Below are 12,642 nucleotides of genomic sequence, written 5' to 3' on the forward strand. Positions count from 1 at the left end.
TCACTTAAACAAAATGCTACGTGCAACATGTCACGGGAAGGTGCAAACTTATTAGACTAACTTCACATGAAAATGGCAACTTCGAAAACCCTATAGTTTTGGCGAAATCAGTTTCGGCGTGTCAATAGCCTGCGGCGAGGAAAACGAATGGAATTGTTGAATCGCATAAACCTGGGAAAGATGAATTTTCAGCGCAAGCGAGAAAATGGCATGAAACAATTTAAATAATTTATTTCAGGAGATCTATGCCGTACCCTCGGGTGGGTACTGCTTTTTTTCAGATGACTGCATCTGGAATATAGCCCACGGCCTTCCGATTGGTCGAAACTTACGTGGCTTATAAGACCGCAGTCAGTTCACCCTCGTGTTCGTGTAAATTCCTTGGTCATGCGCTATCAGCGTGACTGACCGGATGTTATCGGATTTGTGGACTTAGATATTTGGATCATAAGTGACCACTGAGTGCACAATCGGATGGGCCACTTTTGATGAAGTGCAGCTTGAGACAGGAAGTTCTGCATTTTTAGTCGTTACGGGGCTCTTGTGTTACTCTCAGACGGTCAGTATGTCAATGAATTTTGCTGGTCGTCTCCGCACAGCTGACCCAACCGACCTTGGAACTTGTGGACCATGTGTGGAGATAACTGATTTGTCTTCACTGACGGCCAATGAAAGAAGCAATGATGATTCCGCTCATTTGAGATGTCGCGCATGTAGTTCTGCAGCTGTAATAGGTTCCGGAACTTCCCTGGGTGTAAGTTGTACACGTGGACGCAAATACGCGAAACCTCCAATCCGGTAACTGAATATTGTGTTCAGTTTACGTAAAGCGACATCGAAAGCTGCGTTCTTGGAACTCCAGAATAGCTCTTTAGTGTGGTCATTGCTATAGACACATTTAATATGTTCGGGCAAGTTCTGCTAGATCTGAATTTCACAAGGCTTTCACATGATAATGTTTGATGTTGTCATAAAAGTACTCAGGTCCTGTTTACTGGCGGCCGAATTGTCATTTGCAAATGGCGAGACCCAGCAGTTTCTACACAGAAGACCTGTAGTAGCTTATGGACTCTCTACTGAGCAGAACATATTACTGATGTAAATCAGATAAGAAAGCACAAGGAGAAAAATCCAAGTAAATCTTGACTCACAGTTCAAAACAGGGGATTCCGTAGTTCGGTATTCCGTTGAGCCACCACAGCAAGAAGGAAAGTTCTCTTTTCCCGGTATTCCAAATCTCCGGTGATCGCAATATAAATCCACAGGTGTAAATAGATTAGTCCAGTGTTGGTAGCTAAAATTTTTGTTCATGTTTAGGGTTAGAAGCAGCCAGATATAGCTAACCTGCAGTCGCATCAAAGCCACGTTGAACCCCAGAAGTGGGCGGTTTCGGTTGTTATTTAAGTAAAACAAACTTTTCACAGTGATGTGACTGATATTGATGGAGGAAATGAAGATGATAATGGGCGTGAAAAATAGCAGTTTACAAGTGCTACAGATCCAAGTTCTTTGCCATATCTCTCACGAAGAAGGATGTGCGTGTCGAGCCGCTCACCATAAAACCTACCACTGAGTCCCAAAGTAAATGAAGAAGGCTGTGGCTGTCTGCGAAACACAGCAATGGGAACTTAGCTGTCGCACACGACTAACATGCGCCCAGGGGTACAAATTAATGTTTACACTGGCCACACGTCATAATAAACGGTCGGACGAACCCTAGCTGATGCATAGTGCTAAGACGCTTCTACGGTAAAATGTTCCGAGAAGCTGGTTAGACGTGACTCGCGTCGAGCACAGTGGACATCCTGAAGAAACTAGCTGACGCACATGACTGAAACGCGCCCGATGTCTCTCCGTCACACGTGTAAATTGCTTACGTAGGCCCTCAAACATAGTGACATTGACTTGGTCCCAGTCGGACAAAATGTAACCGGACAAACACGTTTGGTGGAAGTGGAGGCATTATAAGAAAGCATCGACAAATAATTTTTACTGCTTGAAGCAAACTGATCCTAAACATTGAGACCAAGTATACACAAGAAAGCGCACGTAAATTTACTTGCTGATAGCACTTGGGTGTTTCAACAGCATTATTGACTGCACTGTGCCAGCGTTCAACACTGATGCTATGCTGCCGCAACCTGAGCCTTTGCGCCAGGGATCCCAAATAGTTGACGTGGATTAACCTCACCTTGTCAGTTTCAACAGAATTACACGGCAGCATTATAGGTGTCAGGTCTAGGTGCCCAAAATTAAGGGGAGACGCATACTCAGTCATTCGACGGACAACGTTTAGAACGCTGCCGTCACCCTCCCGGATTTCTCTCCCATAGCAATAGTACGACGTGTGCAGCCTTCATTTCTGTGTAAGCAATCCAGCGTGCCCAGTGTATAGTACGCTTGGAAGTGTTGGCTTTCTCTTGACGGCCGATGTTCACATTGTCAAACTAAAACTCTTCAGATTGTGCGTGCACAGCCCACAGCCAGTGAGCTGTGAGGTAAAAGACGAATCCAGTGTCTATGAACGCAGCACTAAAAATCTTGGCGCAATCCATGTGCTAGTACTATGATGAATGCAAAACCTATTGTACGATATTATTCAGGTAAGCCGCATTGTGGAATGCGTCGGCTGGCTAAAGTACATGGTTGTTGAATGATGCGTATGTGATTCCTGTTTGCTTTGCGGACACAAAAACAGAACAACATAATATCGCAGCGGAAAGCTGCTCTCTCTGCCCGCATTTGTACCGCCAGTTTGTCCATGGTAAACGTCCTCACTTGCTACTCTGCCCATCATGTCCATAAACCAACCAAACAGTTGAAAGGTAGGTGCAAACTAGTAGCTTCCCACAGAGGCATGCATAACAGGACGCCAGTCATCTATGCCTTCTGGGTCAGAAACTTGTACAGTTTTTAGCTATGTTCCACACATTAGTTGCCTCAAGAGGACCCTGTCAGATTGTTTGATCGCGCTCAAAAGTGGGGGCTGTTTAAAACAACTTGCAATGAAAGAAAGGTGAATGGAGGCCACTCACTGACATAAGCAAACACGACCAGAAAATGTTTGGTAGATGCCTTCGTGGGTGCATTCTTGTAAAAGTAAGACGCCAATTCATGGGCGCCCTCGACCTATAAAATCATGTGTGTCGTGGAACACTAGGGAGCTGCCTGGAGATACATAAGTGGAGGATTAACCCCATAACTTTGAACGAATACAGACCTATAATTGTGACTACAATGTAAAGAAAGAGGACCATGCAAGTGATTGCAAGTTGAAAAAGCTCAGGGTAACACAAGATGTGCCTAGGGAGTCGCCGGATTCCGAAAAAAAAAAACACCGCAAAGCTCGGATCGATCTAATGGGATAGTTACCAGTTTTAGGGCGATTTTTGTCGAAAAGTCGCGAAATAAGAATAGTAGTTCTTGAATTGGAAGGAGGTCGAGTGCACGTAGCTAACGAATACGGGTCCGCGTCTGAAAAAGTGATAAGTGTCACAATCTACTGAACTAAGTTTGGCTTCATCACAAACCCCAACCCGGATGAGCACCGTTTTGTCCCGGAAGGCAACGGGGAAAAGTGAACAAATTTGTTTCCGATAAACCGCAAGTATCTGGAAGGGTTCAAAAATTCAGCAGAATTTTGGTCGGGTAGTACATTGCTTTGTGTGTTGGAGGTCACTCCGAAAATTAATTAACTAGTCTATTTTGTCTACTCAGAGCACTTGTGTAGAGAACATCATACCGAGTGGTCCCTGTGTGCCGAAAGTGATGGACTGAAAGGAAGTGGGACTATTTGTCTCTATGAATTTGTCGTCCAACAATAAACGTGTAACACCAATGATCAAGCTTATGCAGGGGTTTTGCTGCCATGTGGTTGGTCAGGTTTAGCCTGGTACTCCTAGTGCACTATTGTGCCTCAATATCTACGAAGTAAATGGCCATTCCAGAAGGACTACAGCGTACAACCACAGAAAGGGTGGTGATTTGGTGGAAGCCTGAAACTTCGAAATGTATGCAGTATAGAATAAATATTGGCCCAAGATGAGCTTGCGGGTACTTATAGAATGGCAAACCGTCGGTTTTTGTACACCTGAGAGATATCGCTTGAAACCTATTGAGAAATGTTTGATTATTGGGATGCTCCAAAGTATTTATTCCTCCAGAAGGTGACAATCCTTCATATATTTACACACAAGATGACTTAAAAACAAGATGACTTTGTACGAAAAACATAAACTGTTTTTACGTCCCAATGTTACCCCAATGTTACAAGTCCCGTTGATTTACTTGCATAACATAGGAACTAACGCCCATAACTGTCCAGACATGACATGTTTATGACTTGCCTGTGAAACCACATTTGTGGAATTACTTGCACAATAGCAAGTTGCAACTCTGCAAACGTCGGTTCCAAAATATCACGCCCACTTATTCATCGGTCAGTTGATCCCTCACTATTGGGCTCAGGATACTTGGGAATTCGTAAATTATTTGCTCTGGGAAAGGAACAACATATATGAGCGAGCCAATGTTTTGTTTATCTGCACCTTGTTCAAGAAATTCCATTGGTTCCGAAAGATGGTCGTTTCAACTTCAGTTGTTTGAAAATGCAACCAATTTGTTGTAGAAGAAAAGAGAGTATCTTTATCGACGAGTCCATCGCAAGGGATAAACAGGATCCCAGCTTTCAACTAGAATGACAATTTGAAATAAACTTCAGGAGGTGGCATTCATCTACAGGAAAGCCATTTTCACGGGACATCTTTACTGGAAGCATTATCTCTACTTATTTCGCCTGATGAGAATGTTGATGATATCCATTTTCATAGTTCCCGGTCAACATTACGCCTTATATAGTGGCATGGTCAAACACAGTGGCAGAATTAGGGGTGGAACAAAAAGACGCTCGAAATTGAAAATAGGCCATCGAACATCAGAACCAATGCAGAAAGCGTCAAGGCGTTTCGCGAAAACGAGGCTGGCTGTTTACAGTCCACCAACTGGAGGTTGATTTTTTTGTTGTATTTGGAGAGGTTTGCTGAGGATAAGCCAAACAGAACTATTGGTTATAGTGCAGTTGGGAGTTGCGAATAGCGTCCTCTATGGTTTACATACACCTGCGGCCTGACTAACCTCTGATGTGTGCATTCAGAGGTTATCTGGGGCCACAGTAAGCTTCCTAAATCATGGTCTGCCATATAGGTGGTATAGTGGTACAATTAACTGAGGCATTTGATTCACGTAAAAAGCCTTAAAAAGGCGAATGCTTTTGTTCTCAATCAGAACGCAGATCCTGACTGTTTTGACGATTACTATATTTCCAAAGTTGGAAAACAAAAAGTAAATAGAGTCAGCGAACCTCTCTGACGATTACTTTCCAAAGTTGGAAAACAAAAAGTAAATAGAGTCAGCGAATCTCTCACGGCCTGAGTTGGCCTGTCAAAGGAGCCTTTTTCTCTGTTTCATCCGCCTTCCGTGATTGCTGTGGCCGTAGCGCTTGTCCAGACCAAACAGACTCATGTGTCTCTCAGCAAACGAATAGGTATGATTTTAAATTGCCTGGAATTGCTTGGAATAGAAGGAGAGTTACCAAGACGTCCATTGGCTGAAAAGGGTCTCCTAACCAGACGCCACGGACAAAATAGCCGCGACCCCGGCAAGCAAGCAAGTACGGTTTCAAGGTGAACATTTCAAATTGCAAACAATCGGTATTTCTTTCAGAACAGGTAAACAACTTTACAATAATGCCTTGTCGCTTTTCCCCTTTTTCAGCATTCACGGCCATTTTCTCAACTGCTTTTTACATGCTCCACATCTATATTTGCAGTTGTTTTGGTTGGCCGCCAATGGGAGCAACGTAAAAGTGAAATCTGTTCACCGGTCAAGGCTTTTGTTGGCAGAGCACAGCCCATTTTCATACTCCCTTGTTACCCTTGTAACTTACAACCTTTAAATTCTCTTGACATTTCTTATGTTTTGCTCAATTGGTAAATTTGGCCAAGTGCCACACACTTTATTCTTGTGGATTTACAAATTTTTGAAGAAAAATCAGAGACACAAGATGCGGAAAAATGAGGGAGTACAACAAGGGCACATTTGTTCAGTTTAACAAAATCATCAGTCAGTTATTCTCAATTGTAACGACATGTCCGAGAAACACCGGGACAGTAGATTTGTAGATCACGGCAAGGAATAATGCGTGGTTGGCCCGGAACTCCATTCTCGGACGAGACAATAATCCTATTTGCACACCGCTGGAGGCTGCAGCTTCCACTCCATCTTCATCCACCTGCGAGGTGGAAATAAATTTTTTAAGCGATTGTCATTTCCACTTGGAGATTGTTTTATCTCAATTAAAGTGCGCCAACTGAACTTATTTGCCAGGTATAGCAACGCGCGAATTCCTGCACCGGGGTAAGCACTGCCTGATCCGGTGCTTGGGCTGGCCTTTCATCAGTAGTCTGACCAGTGACTTAATTCCTCACTCTTGAGTGACCCCAATTCCATTTGAATGAGGGTGTGATTTTGCCAGTTCGAAATCACCCACGTGTCACTCAGTGAGTCAATGCTTTGTAATGCTGGTTTTGGCGGCATTTCAGAATGGCTGGAGCCATAACCTAATCTCACTATTACGTGTGTTCGTATTTTGTGGTAGGTTTGCAAAAATTACCTTGAGATGCGTTTTGCGGCACATGTTTCCACGTCCGATCCTTCTCTTTATATTAGAAACAGATAATTTTCCACGGTTCAGTGACGTTGTTCACAGCTTTTGGAGGTTGGATTTTGTACACCCACAGTAGTGTTCATTCGTGTCCAAATCACTGGCCTCGGAAATGACAGACGTCAATGAGAAAGGTAACTCTAGCAAATCTCGGTGGCCAAATAGCTCTACTGTCAGTATCAGCGGTAGGTTTTCACCAAGACTTCAGCTAGAGCAATGTTGAGCTGTTTCAAGCATCATCAAATTTGCAAACACATTGTCGACACAAACAAACTTACCGATATAAATGCTTTGTGCAACAGTTTATCGGTTTAGATGTTTACATTCTCAGTGATCTTTGTCAAAACAGCATCCTTAGAGAACAATGTTTCAAGTCCGAGTGCAGTTAAATGTCTTCAAATCTGTTGTCGGGATTTCGGCCAAATTGAATCGAGGGAGGTAGACTGACAAATATCTTTTTTTCAAACAGGTTCTTCAGTATCGCAGTAAGGCTTTCTCTAGATTTTAGCTTCTGAAGCAGTCCGGGAAGGCCATTCATTTCGTCTGGAGGGATTATCAGCATTTCGTATCCATAATTTTGATGAAATGAAAGCCTTTAATGACCGCGAATGGGGTGGGGTTGTCTCGTAAACGAGTAGACAACTTGGAAGAAACGAGCCACTACAGGTGATCAGGACTGGTGACTGGCTTCAAGCATTCTGTTAGCTCCAAATGTCCAAAGTTTTGAAGTTCATGTCGCTAGGTGAGGCTTACATTTAGGCTGGGTTTTTGGACTCTTATGGGCTGTCACATATAGGGCCTTTAGGTCACCCATGGCTTCATACTCTCGGGATTGCTAGAACACCTTCAGTAAATGTTCAATCATAATCATTATAGGAAGCGATTAACATGGAAGATAAGTCTTTGATTGATATTCTCACAGCTTATCGTTTTCTGTCAGAGTAAACGAATATTGTTGTGACTGAACAGGAGGACCGGTAAGTGTACAGTCACAATTACACTTCCAGGTGTCTTCAGGTGCATCACAAAGTGCGGATTATTTAAAGGTCTTGCTTCTCCTTGTTGTAAACAGGACTGGAGGGCAAAAACGCAAGAATGTGTGTTTCATTTAGGCTACTTTTCTGCGAAAACCGTTGCAGGAGCTGTTGCAGTATCTAACTGGATTATCTTCAAAGATGCAAGCTTTTCTGTGTTTCTTCTGGTTTTTACAAATTCTATGGACTGTTTTGTGTAAACCGTTTTTATGTTGACTGGTCTCGAAAATCGAAAAAACCTACTTTCATTCTGTTCAGTGGTACCCGAAATGTATGCACCATTGCTGACAGGTTTCCCCAGCAAATTATTCAACAGGAACAAAATTTATCGATAGGTTACAAATCGATCATCCAGTAATTTGGCGCATGCATACGCTGTTTTGTGCTACTGATTCCAGAACTAGCTTCCTGTGGACTGTGATGTGGAGATTTAAGGGTCAATCTGTGCCAAAGGTTCCAACAGCACGGTCCAAGCTACCTGTATTGATAACCGGCATGGCTCTTAGGGCCTCTGGGGTGAATCAAGCCCACTGGCTTGCCGTTAGTAAGTAACCTAAACAGACTGGAAAGAAAATTCGAGAATTCACATGAGCTGTCGTGTTTAGACATAGTTACCAAAGTAACCCATTCACACTGTTTCAAGTGAAGTGGATGGGGGGGCTGAAATTCGAGAATTCACCTGAGCTGTCGTGTTTGGACATAGTTACCAAAGTAACCCATTCACACTGTTTCAAGTGAAGTGGATGGTGTGACTGAAAAATAGTGGCACGATACCGTACCTCATTTCGAGGTAATAATGTGCGACTCAGTCAATAGAAGATGAAAGTGAAATTTTCGGGTTGGGGGTCTCTCCCTCCCAGAGTTTTCAGCAAACTCATGAGTAGTGTATTACGTCTACACAAATTCAATCTTCAGTTCATAGCGTTAGACACTTGCATAATGAGTAGCTTAGTCGTAACCGATTAAGGCTTGACGGTGTTTTCTTCAGGAAACTGCTGTGCAACTCTAAAGTCAGAAAAGTGGCATTTAGCTGTGAACAGCACGTGTTCGTTTCATAGTTATGAGTAAGCTTTCAAAGGTGCAACGGTCCGGCGATTTGGACTCGAACATTAGCAAAGATGAGGTACAAAACTATGGAAACTATATAAGAAAAAAGTTTCCTCATACAGTGTTGACCGTGTTTTACTGTTTGACAAGCTCCATAGCTCATATATCCATTTTGTAATCGACTTGTAATGTTAAGCAGAAGAGCATCCAGGACGGACTCTAGGTGTCAAAATTTCTCCTGCTGAGAGAATTAAGTTTCGTACGTATATCAGTATAACCAGACGGACTAGAAATCCAGAATTCAGATCAGCGCAACAAGTAGCACGTATATATTCGAATTGGCGTACATGTACAGCATATAGAATATTAAAACAAGAGAATAATGAATAGAGCAATGAATAGAGTATCAGTCATGTTCATCACACCTGCACCTTGCCATAACTGACGAAATTTAAAAAGACTCTTAGTAAGTGCGATCAGTTTATTCACTAAAGTAGAAACTCTTGGCACCCATCGTTGTATGTCAGGGCTAGAAGAACAGGGGAGAATCTTGACAAATTTGTCAAGCGACACCAAGAGCTGAGCTGTCGACCAAATCAAAATGTCAACACCACAGAAAACAACGTGAATGTCTGCGAGAACGGAACAGACCCTTCATTGTGACGCATTATCCTGAAGGGTCTACCACCGTGTTGCCCGATTCTCATGTAAGAGTCTGTACTAGTTCTGTAAGAGTTCGTTGATAAAAAACAAAATATTTCCAGACACATGTTGAATCGTGCCTGGTAGTCTAACTATTCCAAAAGTATTCACACAGGTTAATGCCGTGACCCAATTCGAACACACTTCTGAATAACTGTCTGATGCTTGCGGACGGAAAGTTTCGAATCATCATGGAATACGAGTGACTTTGAAATCGATTTATTCAATCGATTCACATTTGGTTTGATAGCAAGTTTGCACTTAATTAACTGTCCACGCCATTTGGGTTATGTGACTTGGATTTTGTTCGTTCAACTCGGTGTACTTTCTACTTAGAAGGGCAGTTGATACCTGGACCAGAGTTGGACGATTCCCATCGGCTAGTCGGATGGGTTTTACTAACATTCTCCAGCCTGATCAGTGGGCTTTTCACACGATAGTTTAAAACCCGCGTAGAACCAATTGAGAGGTTCATTGCTAGCCAGAGTTTGATCAAATGTATCATACAGACGTTATCCTGCACGACCAACAATAATGTGGGCGTAGTTTGAAGATGATTTTCGATACCTTGGTAATCCAGTGTAGGAAGTCAGTGAGATGACTGAGCTGGCACCTGTGTGAGATGGTGAACTCACCAAGGTGGGACAAACATAGTTTCCAATTTCGTGCAATTTGGTTGCAAGTGGAAAATAATGTTAATGGAAACCCGGGGACTGCGCCTACCTGATGAGCCCCAAAAAGGACAAAACCGGTCGTGGGTTGTCGACGGATTTTCAGCAACCTTATGAGTAGTGCGTTACAAAAATATACATATATCGCGATATCTCGAATATCGTAGCGATTGAAACATGAGGCGAGTGATTCAGCTGGGTTCCTGGTGAGTCTGTCGCAATACCAAATTTGTTTGCAACCGAGTGTATTTCGCTAAGCAAATATCTTTTTTCTGACCCGTTTCCATAGCAATCAGATCATAACTCCCAGGGTGGCAACACACACGTGTTCTGAGCGGTTTCAGTCCTATTTGCTGGTGTTCAAGGGAGCCTCCGAATCACCGGTACCCTTGACTGGACAAGGAAGCTGATTGCATTTTGCGTGAATCAAGTCAACTGACTGCAACATTGCGGTTATTGCCAGATGCTGTGCCGAGCTCGACAGCGCTGTTCCTTCCTAGCGTTCACTGAGCTGTTTATTTTTGGCTGTCGTTTTCATGTCGCACCTTAAAATCACGAATGATCACTCTTTACCTGTTTGAAGTCTTTGCTAGAGGACCAAGTCTCCCTTACTAGTTGATTACCTCAAGGCTTAATCCACCAATAATCTACCTTTTCAGCGGATGATCAGCGCTTATTTTCAATGATCCCAAGATAAATCACGGCAAAACCATCAAGATGACTTTCCTCAAAGCCATCTGGAGGCTACCCCATGTCTGCCGTAGAACAGCATGCGTTTCCCAAGTTTAACACAGTTACCATGCCTTTTTTCCAATTCCTCAGTTGCCCAAATAAAGAAGCGATCAGCGCCTCGCTCACGCTACCTTCTTATCGTTTGTCCTCCACCCTCCCTCCCTCGGCCAAAGAATACTGCAGTATTTTCTGGTTAGTCAAGCTTAAGAATCATAGAAGCTTAGCCGAGAAAATGAGGTAAGAGCTCATCTAAAGTGTTTTGTCGCTTTGTAGCCTTAACACAGTTACCATGCCTTTTTTCCAATTCCTCAGTTGCCCAAATAAAGAAGCGATCAGCGCCTCGCTCACGCTACCTTCTTATCGTTTGTCCTCCACCCTCCCTCCCTCGGCCAAAGAATACTGCAGTATTTTCTGGTTAGTCAAGCTTAAGAATCATAGAAGCTTAGCCGAGAAAATGAGGTAAGAGCTCATCTAAAGTGTTTTGTCGCTTTGTAGCCTCTCTTGCATGGATCGCCCTCTCTGTTCAAGTCTTTTTCTGCCTAATCACGGACGGTTTACCGGATACTCTATATACTTCTAAAGGACTCTGGAAACTCACGGCGGACCCAAACATAACACCTGCATGCGTGCCTATCTCGTTAGTCTCATCTGTGAGCCCACAATGCACTCGAAGCTGAACCGGATGCACTCCTCAGAAACCACCTCCTACATGGAACAGGTTACCGTAGTTCACCGTCCTACCCATCACCCTCAGTACTTTCAAGTAATCGCCTAGCAGATTCCTTTTTGCCTTGTTCTTCCACCCGATAACAAACAAGTACTCACCCACACCTATATACAACGCTGACACTCGAATCTCTCCACAGAAGAGATGCAATGCGATCACAGTCTGCATGCGGACACACTGAAGCAGTCCGATGAAACCCAACGTTGTCCTCGGGACTGGCGGACTGGTAGGCGAGGCGGTATTTTTGTACGTTTGGAACAAATCCTCGGAATAATGAGAGTTCGAAAAGTGTAATGACAGCATGAAAAACTTATCTCGTCAACTATCGTGTGTCAGTTGTGGAGTGGAAAAGGTGAATTAAAAAAGTTTACAATGTCAATCGCACTCATATTCTGTAAGATCTTGAGCGAGGTTGTGTGTTTCCCATCTGATAGGAGATGAACCAACCTAAAAGGACACTAATATAAACGACTTCAGCAGCACTTAATTTGGACAACCCAAGTACAGAGTGAGGTATGGCATTGATTCAAGGGCTTGCTTTGACTAAATGAGGCATGATCGGTCTGGAATGTGGACAGCATTCAAACTTAGATGCCAGAATACTGAGAATTCTGGGTCTTAACTGAATAGCTATTCAGATTAAATCGCTTCCAGTTGGATGCAAATATGGCAACATTGAATGAACTGGGTCACTGAATAAGCAGAGACGACCACTGAGAAAGCGGTACTTGCCCCTGTTGCAGTGTTTGTTCTTTCTGAATCAAATCTCTGAGTCCATTCTATCCTCGAAGGTCCCCTTCACGCCATTTTCCGCACAACAGAGTGAAGGCATCGTGGACGAATCCTTGAGCTGGATGAGTTTGACGAACTGAACTCGCAATGGCACTCTTCGGATTCGTTCCAAATGATCCTCACTCTTGGAATTGTTCATGGTAAAACCAAACGTTAGTCTGAACGTTGGCAAGTAAGTCAACAAAACCGTTATGTACTCACTCGTACGTGTTTTCA

Source organism: Opisthorchis viverrini, assembly GCF_000715545.1.
Source record: "Opisthorchis viverrini unplaced genomic scaffold opera_v5_455, whole genome shotgun sequence".
NCBI classification, from domain to species: domain Eukaryota; kingdom Metazoa; phylum Platyhelminthes; class Trematoda; order Opisthorchiida; family Opisthorchiidae; genus Opisthorchis; species Opisthorchis viverrini.